This window comes from Asterias rubens, chromosome 5, assembly GCF_902459465.1.
Source record: "Asterias rubens chromosome 5, eAstRub1.3, whole genome shotgun sequence".
Taxonomy (NCBI): Eukaryota; Metazoa; Echinodermata; class Asteroidea; order Forcipulatida; family Asteriidae; genus Asterias; species Asterias rubens.
This window is the reverse complement of record NC_047066.1, coordinates 22,255,946-22,274,797: the sequence shown is the minus strand read 5'-3', so window position 1 is coordinate 22,274,797 and position 18,852 is coordinate 22,255,946. Positions and strand designations below refer to the sequence as shown.

The 18,852-nt window shown below is 39.0% G+C and overlaps 1 long non-coding RNA gene across 1 annotated transcript; it reads left to right on the top strand.

The window, feature by feature from the left end:
- The first annotated feature begins 5,689 nt into the window (after positions 1 to 5,689).
- On the top strand, positions 5,690 to 18,789 carry LOC117289886. The gene is made up of 3 exons (XR_004518992.1): positions 5,690 to 5,848; positions 9,836 to 10,062; positions 18,727 to 18,789. It is a non-coding gene; the product is annotated as an uncharacterized LOC117289886 (long non-coding RNA).
- Positions 18,790 to 18,852: the final 63 nt, after the last annotated feature.

Here is an 18,852-nt window from a genome sequence, read left to right as displayed (position 1 = left end):
TCCTAATGAAATCTTGTGTTTGTTATGGCAGACGGGGAACAAAGTCATTAACATGACTGCATGATCAAGTTTTATTGCCACAATGACTCCTAAAAAAACAATTAGTTGGGGATGAGAATCAATTACACTGAGAGTACCACACCTTTGAAAAAAGAATCATAACTTGCTGACATAACTGACAGAAAGGATGTTTTCGTTTAATGCTAATCTCTAAATGTGGTTTAAATATCATTGCCCTTCACACACACTACTGTACAGTTTCCAGATGATTTTGTAAGTTACTTTTTAATATATGATTTTCTCCACACTGATAAGTCAAAAATATCACTGGGTTTTAATTCTGAACACTATAATTTTTTGTTAGGTGCAAGTGATGTAGTTTGAATTTATTTAGCCAGGTTATGGCTGATCATGTTTCCTTAATAATGCCATTCCTTAAGACTTAAGTCCCTACAGTTCTAACTCTAAGGATTGAAGTCATTTTGATCTCGGGTCAAAACTTAACTGGAAATTTAACTTTTTGTTTTTATTGTGACCTTTTTCTTATTTTATAAAGAAGAGGTTGTAGCAGTTACAAAAAACATGTGGATTGTTCGTAGTTGATGTGAAATCAAGGAATACTTTGTCATTAATAGGTCAAACATGTTTCAGGGTCACTTTGATTAAAACTCACGATCAATGTTTTCCTGGTCGCTGGGAAAGAAATCCCTTTGGCCTCTAATCACACATACTTGACACACTCAATACCCAGAACAGCTAGACAGGTATCATAATTGTAAAATTCAAACAAAATGTGTTTGCAGAATTGTTTTGAAGGGTACATACAATAGTGCTTAAAAGTCTTTCACAGCACACAGCGACATTCAAGTTTGTATGCATGTTTGGCATGCATGCTTAGTGACATATTACATTTAGCAGTGAATACTTTGTGATCATTCACAGTCCCTTTGTGTGTGTTGACATTCATTTGTGCTATGTAATATGTGTCAAAAAATTGCTTGCTGTTAATCTATTGGCAGGGAACCAAAGCTTCATAAAACTGGATTTTCTGGATTTTAAAACAATTTATCAATATGCTGCCCTTTGAACCAGCAATATTCCATCATCCTTCATAGCTTATCCCAAATTAGTCCAAAAGGCAGTGCATGGAGTACAGTAATGTCAACAGAAGTAATGTGGTGTGGCACTGTGGGGGATGGGTTAGTGGTTATGAGGGATAGGTGTGTGGATTGACAAGTCACATTATCCTGCAATGCAGACTCTTTGGTTACTATTCCATGGGTTTCATTCCCTCAAAGACTGACAGCTAAATGTTATTATCTCTAGAAGAAGAGAAAAAAACATTTTGAAAAGAGTTAAAAGGATTTCCTTTTTTGGTGTTCACATGTTTATAACGCATCTGTTGTCACATGTTGTTCTTTAATCAAGGCTAATACAGGCCAATACACAAATTAGTGAAAACTAGTCATGTGTTAAAGGCAGTGGACACTATTGGTAATTACTCAAAATAATTATTAGCATCAAACCTTACTTGGTAACGAGTAATGGGGAGCTGTTGATAGTATAAAACATTGTGAGAAACGTCTCCCTCAGAAGTGATGTAGTGTTCGAGAAAGAAGTAATTTTCCACGAATTTGATTTCGAGACCTCAAGTTTAGAATTTGAGGTCACAAAATCAAGCATCTAAAAGCACACAACTTCGTGTGACAGAAACACAAATTTTGCAAACAACCGCATGATACAGCAGTGCGTGCCCAAATCCTTTGGAGTGTATAACTTGTATGGATTATTAGAAGAACAAGTAAACAGTCGTTCCTAGTTACATAACTTGAAAGGAATGGGTATCTGTTACTAGGCAGGGATCATAGCCACTTCTTGAAATAGTGGAAAACACTTCTTTAACAGACAGGTACAGATAATTGGTGAGTTGCATTGTGCTTCGCAAAAACACTTGAGTTAGTCATGATAATTCCTTCTCAGTCGAGTCCATCGTTAACAATCTGGGCCCAATTTTATAGAGCTGCTAAGTACAAAAATTTGCTTAGCATGAAATTTCTTCCTTGATAAAAGCAAGATTACCAACCAAATTTCCATGTGATTTTTTGAATAAGCAAACAACAGCTGGATACCAGTAACACGCAATATGCAACAAATGGCAATTTGGTTGGTAATACTGTTTTTATCAAGGAACATATGTCTTGCTGAGCAAGTTTTTGTGCTTAGCAGCTTAATGAAAATTAAGCCCTGGTAGTTCCATAATTAGCTCCTCGTTATCTTTTTACCATGCATTCACAATTCTTGTGATTTTATTTAATTTTAATTCATTTTTAAACACATGAATTATGATTTAAAGTAGGAATTTACATGAGAGTAAAATATGGCGATATGTGAAAAAAAAGGAAGATTCATGGAACCTTAAATATTATCAAACAAAAGGCAAACAAAAATCAACAACACTCCTTGTAAGAAAACGCAGCAATAATTAATGCTTAGCAAAAGTAAAGTTAGCTTTAAAGTAAGGAGGAAATCAAATGACAATTCGGTTTTTGATGATGGCTTTGGGCTTTCAGTGTCACTACTGCACTTTTTGTTTATGGTACAAAGAAGTCTCAATTTGATGCAGACCTTAAAATCTAGGAAAACTGGGTTGTTGGTGTTCTTTGTGTTGTACAAAGGGACTAAATCCTCCTGACGCCATACAGTCGATAGGGGGATCCATGGGAATGAGGGATGATCAGAGTTCCGGCTAGTTGAATGGGTGCATGGAGGCGGATTATCTAGGGCAAAGGGGAAAACAGGCAAACTGGTGTGGTACAGTCAATGTGTGTTCTTCTAAGGAACCACCCACACAAATTAATCTCGATCAAGTTCTTAGGCTGTACATGTTTATGTCACCCAGAGTCAGTATTCACTGTAACTCCAGGTAATTACCTTCTATCCCAAAATTCTCTTTCCCCCAATGAAAACCCACCAGAAGATGTTCTATTTCACCATGAGTTTGCGTAATGCTTTTGTTACGAAATGAGGTTTATCTCGAAAAGTGATGATTAATCAGGGCAAGTTTGGGTTTCAGTAACATATCATACTTCAACATATGAATCACAATAGTGTCTTAAATCTCTTACCCTATCATTTGAAATGATCAAAATGATTTATAGACTGTCATACTTGATTTTCAGTCTCCTATAAAATGTAATGAATCAGTTGTGTACTTTTGTTTTTAGCATAGTGGTTACTGTACATACAGAATCAATTACGAATTATGCTGAACAAAATAATGTACTCTGTGTCGAGGTTTAAGCAGAAGTATTCAAAGACAAATCATAATTAATATTAATATAATATATTTTGCCTTTTGTTTTTATGGAAGTATTATAATGAATATTGTAATGTGTTGGAATTTCTTCAACTGTGGGTTGTTGAGTTTGGTGTCCATTGTGGCAACTTAAAAACAGTGTATCAAATGGAGCGAAGTCTCTGCCTCTTTGTATATAAATATTGAAATTATTGGTAATTGTACACAACATGGGTGTAATTTTGTGTACAACGTGTATGTAACTTGGTAAAGTAAACACTTTGTAAATGGTTACCATTATCAAATGGGAAATACATGAAAAAAATATTGTGTTTTTTAATATAAATATTGTCTGTTTCCTGAGATAAAATATTATCACCGTCGAAAGAAATTTAGATTTGGAAAAGAAAATGTTTCCACGGTGACTTTTTTTCTTTTTGAAAACTATTTTATGTGTGTATGTATTGAAACATATATAAACAAATAAGAAAGGGATGAATTAATTGTATGCGGTTATTTTAAATGTTTAAGTATGTCAGAATATGAGTCTTGTTTTAGAGGTAAATTATACGAAAGTGCTTTGTGAAGAACTTGGAGTGAGATGGTTTAACACCTTGACAGAGTGTATGTACTTCATGGGATAAACTTTGGACCCCAAAAAGAGAACTGAGTTTAAAAAAAAAAAATATCAAACAATGGAAGAGAACAATAGTTTCATTGTTGCCATTCCATTGTTGTGATGTTATCAGTGAGTGTTCTTTGTGCAAAATAGCAGTGCACCCTGAATGAAAGAAACCAATGTTAGATTTACAGGTCCTCTGTTTATAAACATCAAGTACTACGGTATGGTCTCTGCTCAAGCCGTTAATTGTCATAATAATGAATAAAGTCTTGATGCGTTGTCCCAATAATTAATATAATATACTTTTCCACATGATTTGTAGAATAAAAGTAAGTTATTTGTCTCTAGAATGAAAACCCTACAGGAGAAAGAAAGGAAACAAAATTGTGAGTCTGATTAATTATTTTTGTGTGATGTTGTTTGTCATTTAATTGCTTAAAGACGCTCGCTATTTAAGTTGGTTAAATCATACCGTAAGAGGGCGCGCTTTAGCGATTTACATCTGGGCGAAGTTCACTATCCAATATCGAGCACTTAAATCTTGGGCCAAGATTAGCCGCCAGTAGCCCGGCACTCTTTGGCGGCGTAACCTGGTGTCTCGTTTCCGCCGCCCCTCGAGTATGCTATTGTTTTACGAGTGAAATGGCAAAAGGCTGCAGCAATAGGGACTCGAGGTGACAGCAGACTAAACAGATAAATACATTGGAAGAACTACGTAAATTACCTGGTAAGTCTGCTGCCACCTAGCGTTCACGTACGAGTTTTGTTTTATTTATTTTTTATCACATAACTGGATACATTAATAAATAAAAAAGTCAATCAAAAAATGCACCTCTCCTCGACGCCGGTGTGGCAGGAGATTTCGTTCTTCCATTATAATGGCGAACTATTTACAAACTATACTTCTGATAGCGCCCTCTTTTGAATCATCCGCCTCTAGTCCACGTTTATTTCCCACATGGGTGACAACATTTCCGGCGGACGGAATTCCTTAGATGGGATACCGGCTTTTTATGTTGAAAGTAAAAAAAAACCTGCTTATCTATGATAATGATATGCATTGCGTCATCGGTGGCTAGAAACGCACGGTCAGCATTTTAAACATCTTTGCTTGGAAACGGGGAAAAAACTTACATGAAGTAAAACAATCTTTCTGTCCATCTAGGATCCCAAATACAATGTCATTGTTGTAAAATGAAGCCTTCACGCTTTGTAGTATCAGATTGTTTTACAATGGGAGACTTTTGGACGCTAGGGGGCAGCAGACTTATCAGGTACATTTCCATTGTTTACTCTAAGCCTGAGCACATTACCGAGAACAATGGATTTTACCTAGTAAGTCTGCTGCCACCAAGTGTCCCAAAAGTCTCCTATTTAGCATTATCATAGACCTTTTCGCAAACACCGGGGCGCGCGCGTAAAGCTTGGAATTAGGTGCATTGTGGTCCAGCTGGTATCCACATTTGATCCATATCTATCCCACAATGCACCTCATTCAACAGTCTGCGCTTGCGCATTGGTATTTGCGATAAGGTCTATGATAATGTCATCAATTGAGTAGGGCGCCCTCTTCTAGTTGTCAATTATCGAGCGCACACGTATATTATTATAGAAGATTTGAACACGAATCAATATTATTGTGAACAGGATCAATTACTATACCCTATAATTCATACAAGTTGCTGTGGACAATAGGTGTATTTTCATACAAATAAATACTCGTTGCCCTTCAAGTAGGCTACACATAGCTCGAGGGTGCTTAGAGAGAGCCGATTAGCTGACGTTGTTTACGCGCTAGCGGTCGGTGCAACAGGAGGATAGGAAAGGTTTACCTTTAGAGAGACACCTGCTATTCTTCAACCCTGAACCTCACCATTTTCAGCCATCAAGGAAATCGTGCAGGCAGGAGCAAGAAACAACGCAGCACACGGGTAAGGTGTTTATTTTTTCACAACTTTGTAAAAGTTTATTAACTAAATTTAAGTTTTACGACGTCAAACCTTAAAATAAAATAAAAATGTAACACAGTTTGAAGTTTGAATTCCGGCAGCAAACTAAACTGCTCACAAAAAGTAAGGAAACTTTTTTCAATCCAGTATATTTGTTATTATTTAATACTCTCTTTGTATATGGTATATATCATTGCAAAGCTGAACTGTTCCTCTTCAAAATGATACCACAATTGCAATGATAACATGTTGCTGGACTTGACCACGTTAATGAGAATGAGACAAAGTCACAAATCAAATGTGCCAAAATTAGCAATTTTGTGTTACCGTGTGAACAATCAAATTGACACTGTAATTCAAACAAGCAAGACAACTTACTGATCTTTATCCACTTTATTGAGACAAGAAGTTTGGTATAGAGCAAGACAACTTACTGATCTTAATACACTTTATTGAGACAAGAAGTTCAGTAACGAGTGGATGATCCGAAGGCGTTGATGACAGGCATGGCACCTTCTTCTCATGCTGCACAAAAGCCTTGTGATGCGCTGATGATGAGGGATTGCGTTCCATTCTTCATTAAGGAACCTGGTTAGGTCAGCCACAGTTGATGTGTTGGTGGTTCTGGCACGGAAAGCGAGGCCAAGCTGGTCCCACAGATGTTCCATGGGATTCAGGTCTGGACTGTCGGGCTCGATGGGGGCGAGCGTTGTCATCTTGAAAGATGGCATTTTGGTCCAAGAGTCTGCAAGTATGGGACTGCAATCGGTTGTAGATTATCGTCTTGCAAAAATACCCATCAATAAGGTGTTTTTCAAGAGATGAGGGTTAATTGTTTCTGATGAGCTCAATGATGCAAATCTTTGTGTAAACCAATAATGGTTCTGAAAAGCTTGGCAATGATCGGTTTGATAATGGAGCATTACCTATTGACCATTTAGCACAGACAACGGTAATTTTGGCACATTTGATTTGTGACTTTGCCTCATTGTTATTCGTGTAGCCAAGTTCAGCAACATGTAATCATTTCAAATGTGGTATCATTTTAAAGAGGAACAGTTCAGCTTTGCAATGATATATACCATATACAAAGAGAGTAATAAATAATAACAAATATACTGGATTGAAAAAAGTTTCCTTACTTTTTGTGAGCAGTTTAGATGGAGGAAAAGAAGGGATGGGTGGGAATTTGGACAGTGATGGCAAAGGGGCAATCGAAGACGATTTTGTAGCTATTCCTTGTTGACAGATCGTTTGGGCAATTGAGTCACAGTTGTCTATTAAAACAAGTGAAACTATTTAAACAAGTGAAACTATAAATCTCGCTGATTCACTAGGCTTAAAGGTGACATACACCTGCGTATCGTCAGCACCACTGATGTTGGTGCGCTTTCATTTTTTCCTCGAGTGGATTGTAAGGTTTGTGTTAATCTCTTTGGGTAGTCTTGGTTCTAAAAAGGTTGACGAATTGGTTGACCGTCCATTATAGAGCAAGGTGGACTTTGTTGCTATTGATGCTCCCGGATTGAATATTTGTACGTGGTGATGAAAGAGGAATAAGTACTAATCCTTGCGGAGCACCATACTTGACGTTAAATTGGATTTGATTGGATATTGTCAAGCGCGGCGCTCATGTTATGGGAAAAATTGACTTTACGCTCTGCAAAGAACCGGTGATTGACAACTCAACGTTTCAATCAGTATGATCTGGTCGTCTTCAGGTGGATATTCAAAATTAATAGCAATTTTCAGACAAAGCTGAGCACACGGTGGACAGAATAAGCTAAACAAGAGACAGTTTATCCTATGAGACGCTGTCTCGGGGAACGCTCTCTAGACAAGCCAGAAGTGGTCCGGGGATGGGGACGACAGCTTCACCGGGGGGACAGAATCTCTGTCCATGCCGGATTACATGCACTTGACTGAAAAATAAGGACCGAATACTAATCCTTGCGAAGCACCACGCTTGACGTTAATTTGATTACGATTGGATATCCAATCATGAGGCGGCGCTCATATTATTAAGGAATGGAAACAAAATGATTTTACGTATGTAGCCTACTTATGAGACCTGTTCGTTCCTATGCGGAATAGTTTTAATAGAAATTTGCATAGGAGGAGGGTTCAAAATAGGGCGCTATCATCACAAGAAGTTTGTACACAATTCGCCGTATGGGGACAGATTGCCACACCGGCCAGTGCCACTCACACACCCCACAGGTTAAATAACTGTTCCCGCCGGCCTATATTTTCTTTATAAAGTCTGTCCATTTAAAGCGTTACTTCCGAAAGAATGAGAGAAGTTCTCAGCACACAAAAACTAGTTGAAAATACCCTACCATTTTTGGAGGAAGCTTGATCGAAAGCCTCCAACTTTAAAGGCCGATTGTTTTTTGTTTACTGGCGTCTAGGACTTTTTCTTGTATACCCTTTTAGGTTTTTGTTTAATACGAGTGTTCTTGCTGAAATGATTAAATGTAGTAAACATAAGAGGGCGCGGTCTAGTATGCAAATTTATGCCTGATAAAGAAGGGGATCGACTGACCTAATAATAATAATAATCATCATAATAAATAACATTTGTATAGCGCTTCCACAGGCGTTTCAAGGCGCTTTAGCGTTGTCTGAAAAAATGTGTTTTTAACTGAGTCTTGAATGAGCTGATCGAGGATGAGTCACGGATGTGAAGAGGGAGCTTGTTCCAGCAAGTTGGTGCAGCTACTGAGAATACTCTATGACCATAGCGGGTATTCGTGCGTGGACCATTGGAAAGTTGAAGATTAATGTTGGATGTTGATCGAAGGCTCATCATGGACGAAGAAAGCAACCTATAACTGGGCATTCTACCCCAACCACAGTGTTTGCAGTTTGAGTGAGTGAGAAGGGATTGAAATAGCTCTCCGTGTGGCAAGTTAAATAATTCCACATAAGGATCAAGGGGGGACTATTGGACGACCGCAACTTATTTCCATACGATGGCGGGGGCAGTAGGCTAGAGTCTCGCGAGAACTTTGCCAGTGAGCATCACAGAGACCATAGGGGGAGAACGCTTGTGACAAGTCGACGTCCTTAGCTTGAGCAAAGTGGGCGTGCACATGGCTCTGCTCATGCGCGAACTACCACCTAAACCACTACCTATGGGATCAAGAGGTTGTGTGTGTGTGTGAGCGAGCGTGTTCTTTTTGCGACTTTAATCCTACCATTAGGAGTACACGGACCTTACCTTTCATAAACAAAAAAACGTTCTTGCGACAACTTAAAATAGCGGAAGGCCACCACATGTCTCGTCACAAGTTTAAGGAGTTAACTACATCACAATATTATGTAAGAGCGGATGTATATTATGTGGAGAAGTTGATGCAGGAAGCTATCAGTGAAGGATGATAACATGTGAAGTAAGTAAACCAACATAAAGCACGTGGAAGAAGTGAAGGAACGGAGTGTCAAGAGCTTGATCGTTGTCAATCAATTTGTTGTGTGTGTTTTATTGGGAGGCGGGGTGTGGGTGAGTCAATTTGTCAAAATAAGATTGGAAGAATTTCCCTTTATACCTATTTGTTCTGAGCGAGTTTGTTTTTGCGATTTAGAGGTACTGGGCACTATTGGGAATTACTCAAAATAATTATTAACATAAAAACTTACTTTGTAGCGAAGTGTTAAGTCTGGGGTAAACTACCTTTGCACCTGACAGCGCACAAAGTTCTCAGATTTGTTATTTTAAGTATGTTGGGATACACCAAATTAGAAATAAAGTCTTTGACAATTAGAAAAAAGTGTCCTGTTCCTGTTCGAAAAATGTACTATTTTAGAGGACAGGTTGAGTTCATTGTGGAGTGTTGCTGGGGTTGAAATTCATGGTGTTATGTCACTATGGTCAGGAGATTTATCAACAGATCAGGGGGACTGTATCGGACACTTTCATTATATTTACTGAATGGTAGGTCTATTCTCTCTTTTTTTCTTCACCAGATTTGCTTTGCATTTCTCATCGCACGTGCCAGGAAACTGCTAAATCTTGGACTTAAATTATTATAACTGAAACTCGTTTTACACCAGTGGATACCCTTTTATGCTTTGATCTTATCCGTTGGATTCGCCCATCATGGTGCAGAAAGAGGTGCAAGCCATAGCTCCAAGAGCATCACTTATAAGTCTGCTGTGTTTTACCTTGACACTTCAGAAATATTGTTTAGCAGGTAAGTGATTTGCAGTAAATATTTCAGTAAATATGTGAAGTTTCCCTTTAATTTGTTTTTCTTGAGGCAGTGTGCAGCAAGCTCTATATCAATCGTTCCTTCAGAGAAAGGAAGTCAACGCTCGATCTGTGTCCAATAACGTAAAACACCTGGGGTGGATTTCACAAAGAGTTGACTAGTCTTACCTCGGGTTAGATATCTCCCAAAGGACGGTCCTAAGTTAGTAAATAGTATATATATTTGGTTTGCGGTAACACCATGTGTGTATCTACTTGCCAGGTAGAGTTTATTCTTAGAGAATTGTCTTGCTATACTAACCGCGAAGTAGATGTTCGGGGGTTCGGGAGACTTCTTACCCGGGCGGATGGTAGTATGGGACTGACTACCTTTAGCTTAGGTTCGTGGGTTTACTGTACTACTGCGGAGTCGTTCTTAAATTGGTCTCAACGTTTCGACTAGCTTGCTCTAGACATCGTCAGGAGACTGAAGAGGTAAAATGATGTAATAGTAGTTAGGACTAGAAAGTTAGGGGTAATCGACCGCAGTACACCAATTGCTCCTCAATGCAACTATGTAGCCAGCCTCTATTGTGAACCGCGGGAATTATTTCCACTCATCTGCTATTCAGACACCATTCTTTTGTCAATCAGGATTCTCAGAACATTAATTGGTCCATCTTATATAATAAGGACCTTGCTCTTGTAATGTTGGGTAACGAAACATCCGATGTCATACTTAAGATCTTTTCACTGGTGCTCTTCCGGCCGGCTCAATCGGTTCTCCGCTGCGTCTATCAGAGATGTGAATCAACGACTGTTTAACGACACACTGGTTACGCTCTGCAGCGAGTGCGCACGTTCATTAGACCATTCTTTTACACAACCTGCCCCGCGCGCAATTCCTTTTCGCACAAGAATTGCCTTCCCCAAAAAAGTTCCTGATATTTGTTTTAAATTGATTAAGAACAAAACAAATCCCCCCATTGCAAAGCACTATGACATTGCAATGATTGGTGCAGAAAAGAACATGCATGCCCCCCCCCCCCACGCAAAGTTAAGTTGCTCGCGATGTTGAACGTGCGCACTCGCTGCAGCGCCGTAACTAGTGTGCCGTTAAACAGTCGTTGATTTGACGTTCCAGACAGCAGCAGAACTGACAACGGAATGGAGCACCAGAATAAGAAGGAATGGCAGACTTTTTGAAATCGGATCATCAATTTGGAGCACAACACATGATCGTGAGTACAATAGTAATCATTCCTCAGTTATGGCGTAGAGTCACCCGAAGGCTATACTGCTGGTCATTGCCCTGGTCGGTGCGGCCCTTGAAATACTCCAGTAGAAATTTCCTATAGGGTGCTCTTACCAAGGAGATATGCCTTGGTGCCCTTGACCTTTAAAAAGCCTGACATTTATATAAAGAGTACAGCTAACAGTGTCTAATTTAGGCACAGCCGTGCTCCTTTTTTTTTTTTTTAAATAGGCTAAACGTCTTCACATTATGCGTCCAGCTTACGCCGTAGATTTTCAAGGGACTTTTTTTTAAAGGATTCGGGTACTTTTTCAAAATGTCTACAGATTTACATTAAACTTTGAAGATAATGGTAGTGGAAAGCTTCCCTTCGAATATTACTAACTAACTAAGGTTGTGTAGTTTTTGAGAATTAAGTAAAACAAGTCACAAAATCATTTTGGTCTCATCATGAGACCAAAATCATTTTAGCATGTAAAATCCCCTTAACCAGTTATGATTTTATACCGAAACCGTCCATAGCATAACTGGTTAATACGTTTTTACTAGTTGCCATAACATAACCCATGCTAAAACCGAGACAAAAATTATTACTTTTACTCATTTCTCAAAAACTACAGCACCTCAGTAAGTAAAATTTCAAGGGAAGCTTTCTACTATCATAATCTTCAAACTGTGAAAGTTTTATGTAAATCTGTGGACATTGTGTTTTTTGTTAGGAAAAGTACATTCATTTGTTTGAATCTGTAGTTTTATAACTATTGCTTTATTATTTTATCTATTCTCCATGTTTCATGTACTTGTTTTGTGTGTGTTGGCATAGAGTCTCCTGCATTAGGCCTATGCGCTATAGAAATGTCTGGTATTTCAAATGAAATTTAAAGCTCCTCAAATTTGCGTCTTGTGATTAAAAATATAACCATTCAACTGTAAATCTCTGCTAAAATCAGGCCTGATACTTCACGGAGGCAACGGAGGCGATTGCCTCCGTTGCCTCTTGCCATTGCCTTGGTGCCCTTAAATTGCTCCAGTAGAAATTTACAATTTCCTCATTTAGGGTGCCCTTTGCCAAAGAGAAAATGCCTTGGTGCCCTTGCCCTTTCAAAAACGAAGCATACAGCCCTGTAAAATGAATGCCCATTATAATGCCAGGTTAACAAATCTTAAATAAAATAACATAAGTCAAGCTGTCTGGGTCCATCAATTGTCATTGACAGCTGTAGAATAGCAAAGGTAAACTGAAAGAGACCAGTGAGGCAAGGTTAATTGTTTATGGAGAGCAATTTTACCTCTCAAACAGGAAATTTAACCATCGATGCATTTAATGAGTAATCCTATCGTGCTTGTCACAGAATCTACTCACATTATTAAAAAAATGGAAAAGCCGGATTTCATTGAGCCGTTATTTTTTGTCAATGACAATAGTGACGAAAATGCATTCTGTGTTTGGGTTTTAAATAAAACATGGCTCGAATTTGGAGGATGTCCACAACCTGCAGGACTTAATTGTAATTTTATTTACAAGACCGAAATCACTGAATGAAAAGAGACTAGAATCAAAATGAGAACAAGGTTTTATCATCTAAACTGTTTCATTGAATAAACACTACTAGAAGAGAAGATGTATCTCTTCTGTTTTATGGGCGATACTCAGCAGGATCGAAAATTAACTTGTGAGACTCAAACTTTAAAACATCATTATTTTCAGACAAAGATGTTGAATTAACCACCCGACTTGTCCTGTCTTGAGTTTACTGGCCCAGCACGGAGGCAATGTAGGTGATTGCTCCATGCATCCTGGTCATTGCCTTGGTGCCCTTGAAAGCAGTAGAAAGAATACAAGCCTGCTGGCCCTACACTGGGTGCGTTCGATTAGCTTCCCGGGTCGACCCCATCTGCCCCCACGGCTGAATAGCTTTGACGTAAATCCAGCAGGGGCTCACCCGGGTCGGCCCCAAGTGCCCTGCTTGTGAAACGGGTCACTTGGGGCTGGCCTGAGGGGCATGACTTCACCACAGAGGATGGTTGATTGTTCGATTAGCTCTTGGCAGGGACTCAACCCGAATGAGCACCGCAGGGGTCGACACAGAGGGAAGCTAATCGTACGCACCCACTGAATTCACTGGCCTTGGGCCTGTGGTCCCATGTAAAAATCAAGCCATGCTTGTCATTGGAAATTTTGTGTCTAATAATCATATTACAGAAGCTCATCCATTGTCCACTCCCTCAAGGATGGGTAACCTTGTCACCAGTGACAAAATATGGTCAGGGAAGGGCAGGGACTGTGTAGTGGTCACGTCCCAAACGTACAACAAGACCAGCGGATTGCACATAGAGTTAAAGACAGTGGACACTATTGGTAATTGTCAAAGACTAGCCTTCACAGTTGGTGTATCTCAACATATGCATAAAATAACAATTATGGAGAGTACATTAATTTTTGAGCATCATGGCAGTTTACACGGCAAGTAAAAATAATATAAAATGTGGATATATTGTTGAAACCCTTCATTGGAGGAGTTGATTGGTTCCCCCATTATGAAGAATTCCTTGAATTGTTACACCCACCCCTCCTAGGAGTGTATGACAAGTCTTTTGTGTGCAACTCTTGTCTTCGCATCCAAGTCTTGACATGCCCAGCTATTATCTAGAATTACTTGAGTTTTTTCTTAGGGAGTTACTGATGTTCCCTTTAAAACTATGAGCCAATTGGTGAAAAAATAAAGTGTTTAAATTTTCCTGCCGGAGTTTCCTCTTCTGAAACAGCATTTTATCAAAACAACAATAAAACAAACAAAGTATGAAACAAATCCACAAAAATAGTGCGAAACACAGTCACAGAACCTGGCACAGGCTGTAAAAGCAAGACATTGTAAAGATGAGTGGGTGGGTCTGTTTTGCCTTAGTGTTGTACAATGGCAGGAGATTTGTATGCATAATTTCCGCCCCTGAAAACAAAGTTAACAATGCAACTCTGGGAACTGTCCCCCCTACTAAGATGAGAACTGTCTCCCCTACTAATGAGACCTGCCCCCTACTAAGATAAGTGGATGGGTTTAGTATAGGTTTAAAGGACTTTGAGTTCCACCCAAACTCTTTGGAGAAGCATTTAAATAAATTATTTTGAAGGTTTCAAATGTTGTTGACCCTCAATCTAGGATGAATTTCCTCTCATTCAAAGCACTACATGGTTTAGATCCACCTTACCTACAAATACTGCTGACGCTTGTACAAGACCAGCGGATTGCACATAGAGTTAAAGACAGTGGACACTATTGGTAATTGTCAAAGACTAGCCTTCACAGTTGGTGTGCCTCAACATATGCATAAAATAACAAACCTGTGCAAATTTGAGCTCATTCGGTCATCGAACTTGCGAGATAATAATGAAAGAAAAAAACACCCTTGTCACACGAAGTTGTGTGCATTTAGATGGTTGATTTAGAAACCTCAAGTTCGTGGAAAATGTCTTCTTTCTCGAAAACTATGGCACTTCAGAGGGAGCTGTTTCTTACAATGTTTTATACCATCCACCTCTCCCCATTACTTGTCACCAAGAAAGGTATTATGATAATAATTATGTTGAGTAATTACCAATAGTGTCCACTGCTTTTAAGACTAGTCTTATCTCGACTTAGGACAAGTTACTTGGTCTAACTTAGGCCTACCCATAGGTTTTTAATATCTTCCAGGACCATTCCTAAGTTAGGACTAGTCCTAACTCTTTGTGAAATCAGCCTTGCAGGCCTGAGATCTCGACCAGGCCTGAGGTCTATCAGCAATACGCTTTATGTTCCTCAAACTCGCCTGATCAGTAACAGGGACAGGGCCTTTTTAAACATCACCAAGACTCTGGAACTCACTTCCTGAAGACCTTAGCCAAATGCTCAACAACACTCTCTTCAAGCAGAAACTGAAAACCACTCATTCACGCTTGCTTTCCCAACAATTCAACAATACTTTAACTTAGCTTTGACTTCTACTAGACCGGCGCCTTTGATTGTTTTCAGGAAGGTTCGCCTTATAAATTACAGTGTAATCATTTAGTTTGACGTTTTGAATGATCACCATGATTTTTTACTGCATCTGGACAGACTCAATCATGAAGATAAAAAAGAACTGAAATGCGCCAGATTTTCAATCCTTTGCATTTCATTTAGTTTGAGATTTGTTGAATAGTTATTATTATTTGTGAAGCCAACGAAGACGTTTTCCTGTTTCGTTTTTTTTTCCTTTCACATTTAAGCTAATGTAAGCCTTTACAAAATGCCAGGTCAATAGCCTGACGCAGGCTTCACATGAAGAGACATGATGTTTGAGTCTCCAAGTTTGCTGTTTAATGACTTTTTTATAATAATAGTTGTTATAAATAATCCTTTGTTGTGTGAAACCAACCCAATCAAACTTTAAAAATTTGGTATTTTGCGAATCGGGCATTCAACTTTTGCAGAACAGTCAAAAGTGTTTTAAAAAGTGATAGTGAAAAAAATAATTCATAAACACCTCAGACAGTTTCGCTATTCCTATTGGTGGAGAACGTGTCAAGTGGGTGTGTATTTAAACCTTTGTATGTGACCAGTTAAAAGTGTTGAAACATGGGCGTGACACGGGAGCTTGTACCTGTGCTTCATTCCTATTGGTCGAGAGCAACGGCCGGGACGACAGTTGTGCCACGTCACAGCATTTCCTCATAAGGAGTTGTTTACCCGAGGGCGGCAGACGGCCTTACCTTTTCATAGCTGGAGGGGTGTTGTGTTGAAAGAAATCATTGAAAAATTATGATTTTTTTACCAAAAAGTGTTGTCGACTTTGTCTTGGTAAAATTATCAAGAACCTGCAGACCTCGTTGGGATTAAACCACTAGTTGAAAACCTCTTCACCACACATTGATTCCCTTATTTCAGGCGACTTACTAGGATCTTTCTCCACTCTAACCACGGATAAAAATATGTCTCCATGTCCGAACAACAGGCCTGATACTTCATGGAGGCAACAAAGGTGATTGCCTCAATGCCCCCTGCTTGTCTTTGCCTCGATGCCCTTGAAATACTCCAGTAGAAATTTACAATTTCCTCATAGGGTGTCCTATTACCACGGAGAAAATGCCTTGGTGCCCTTGCCCTATCAAAAACAAAGCACACAGGCGTCATGTAACAATACAGCCGTCAATTTCACAAAACTCTTCCTAACTTAAGACTTATTTACGTACTTAGAGACTTATCTTAGGACTTGGGATGAGTCCCAACCCTGCACTATAGCATGCAGACCTTGAGGTTAATCCTAAGTTAGGACGAGTTACTTGTCCTAACTCGAGATAAGACTCGAGAGTCCTATTAACTCTTTGTGAAATCGACCCCATGCCACGCACACTTTGATACTTTTAGTAATAGCAATAAATAGTTATACATAATCTTCCACATTTTACAAGAACTATTCAATACATTTACATTAGTGCCCTGGCCAATGTTCCATTCCTGTATGTTTTCCTTCCTGCAGAGTAGTTTATACATCCCTGGGTTTCAGTGACAATACTATACAATTAGGCTTTCCTACATACAATATAAGCCTTCACCTCACTAGTGTGCTCAGCAGGTATCCATTTACATAAATGTACACCCTTGTGGGATTTATTCCACTGGATGAACTTGCTGAAGGACACAGGTGTTGTGACTGTGTTCGAAACCCATACCCCCTAATGAGTTAGCCAACACAAATAGACCACTCCCCCAACAGGCTACACTAACTCTATATCCAAACTGTTAAAGGCAGTGGACACTATTGGTAATTGTCAAAGACTAGCCTTCACAGTTGGTGTGCCTCAACATATGCATAAAATAACAAACCTGTGAAAATTTGAGCTTGATTGGTCGTCGGAGTTGCGAGATAATATTTGGAAGAAAAAAACACCCTTGTCACACAAAGTTGTGTGCTTTCATATGCTTGATTTCGAGACCTCAAATTCTAAACTTGAGGTCTCGAAATCAAATTCGTGGAAAATTACTTCTTTCTCGAAACCCACGTTACTTCAGAGGGAGCCGTTTCTCACAATGTTTTATAATATCAACCTCTCCCATTACTCGCTACCAAGTTAGTTTTTATGCTAAAAATTATTTTGAGTAATTACCAATAGTGTCCACTGCCTTTAAACTCTCATGCCTGTATGTTTCGGTTTTAAAAAGGCAAGGGCACTATTTGCATTTTCTCCTTGGTAAAGGGCACCCTACATGTGTGATGAAAATTGTAAACTTCTATTGGAGCATTTCAAAGGGCACCAAGGCAATAACCATTCCTGGGCACAGAGGCAATTGCTTTGTTGCCTCCGTGCAGTATCAGTATTTCAGGATTTGTATCGTTCAGCTACATTCACAAGAACAACTGCTTCAAAGAAAGCTCTTGACGTATTGCACAAATCTTGCACAAATCGTCCCCCCTCCCCCATTCGACTTTGACATCTGCTGAAGTTTTGACAATTGGACAATTGCGTTGCCAATAAAATAATGATTGTACACATCGCATCTCTGGCTGCAGCTTTCAAGAATGGACACCAAGCCTAGAAATAATTCATGGTCAATAGGCTTAATGGTAAATAATTTGTTGAGTACTCAAAAATCTGTCCCTGTCATTTATTAATGGAGCAAAAGGGATTCAATGTGCATCATTAAGTTTATTATAATGGGTGTAGTACAAAAACAGGAAAGCAAAATCTTGTTCTTGCCAAAGGCAAGGTCTGTTGTGCTTTTATAGCAAATGGTGTTACTTTGGCTAATCTGTACTTTCTCTACCAAAGCTAATGGCATGTAAACTGGGCCCAATTTCATGGCTCTGCTTAGCGGCCGATTTTTTGCTTACTGTGCGATTTCTATTTCATAGCGCTGCTAACCCTAAGCACACGAAAAGGCATGCTAACCTTCCGGTGCTTACCGCACAAAAATAAATGACGTCACAATGCAAATCCACGGTTTTTTCCAATTTTTCTGCTAACCTGTGAAATACCCTAAGGCTTAAGCAAATTGTTCTGCTACAGTAACTATGCAAATTTGCTTACCGTTAAGCAGCGCTATGAAATTGGGCCCTGGATACCAATGGGTGGTTGGTCCATATACAGGCCTGTATGCTTCGTTTTTTAAGGAGCAAAGGCGCCAAGGCATTTTTCTAGTAACTGGAGCATTTCAAGGACTTGATGGCATTGACCAGAGGGCATGAGAGGCAGTCGCCTTCCGTTGCCTCTGTAGGGGCAGAATTTTTAACCATTTTGATTCGGACATGAACACTACTCAAACTAATGGACACTGGACAGTAAGGCTGAATAATCTTTAAGATTAATATTTCAGATTGTTTGTTCTATTGATTATATAGATTGATTGTACATTTTCTTGAAAGAGAAAGTAATTTTTGTTTATTATGTTTTTGTAGACTCAGTTGAGTGGAGTGACGTAAATACATACTTTGTGGACAGACAGCAAGGGGATTCGACCAGAATATAATAACATTATAGCATTACAATTATGTTGCTATTCAAACTTAATTTGTAATGCCTCT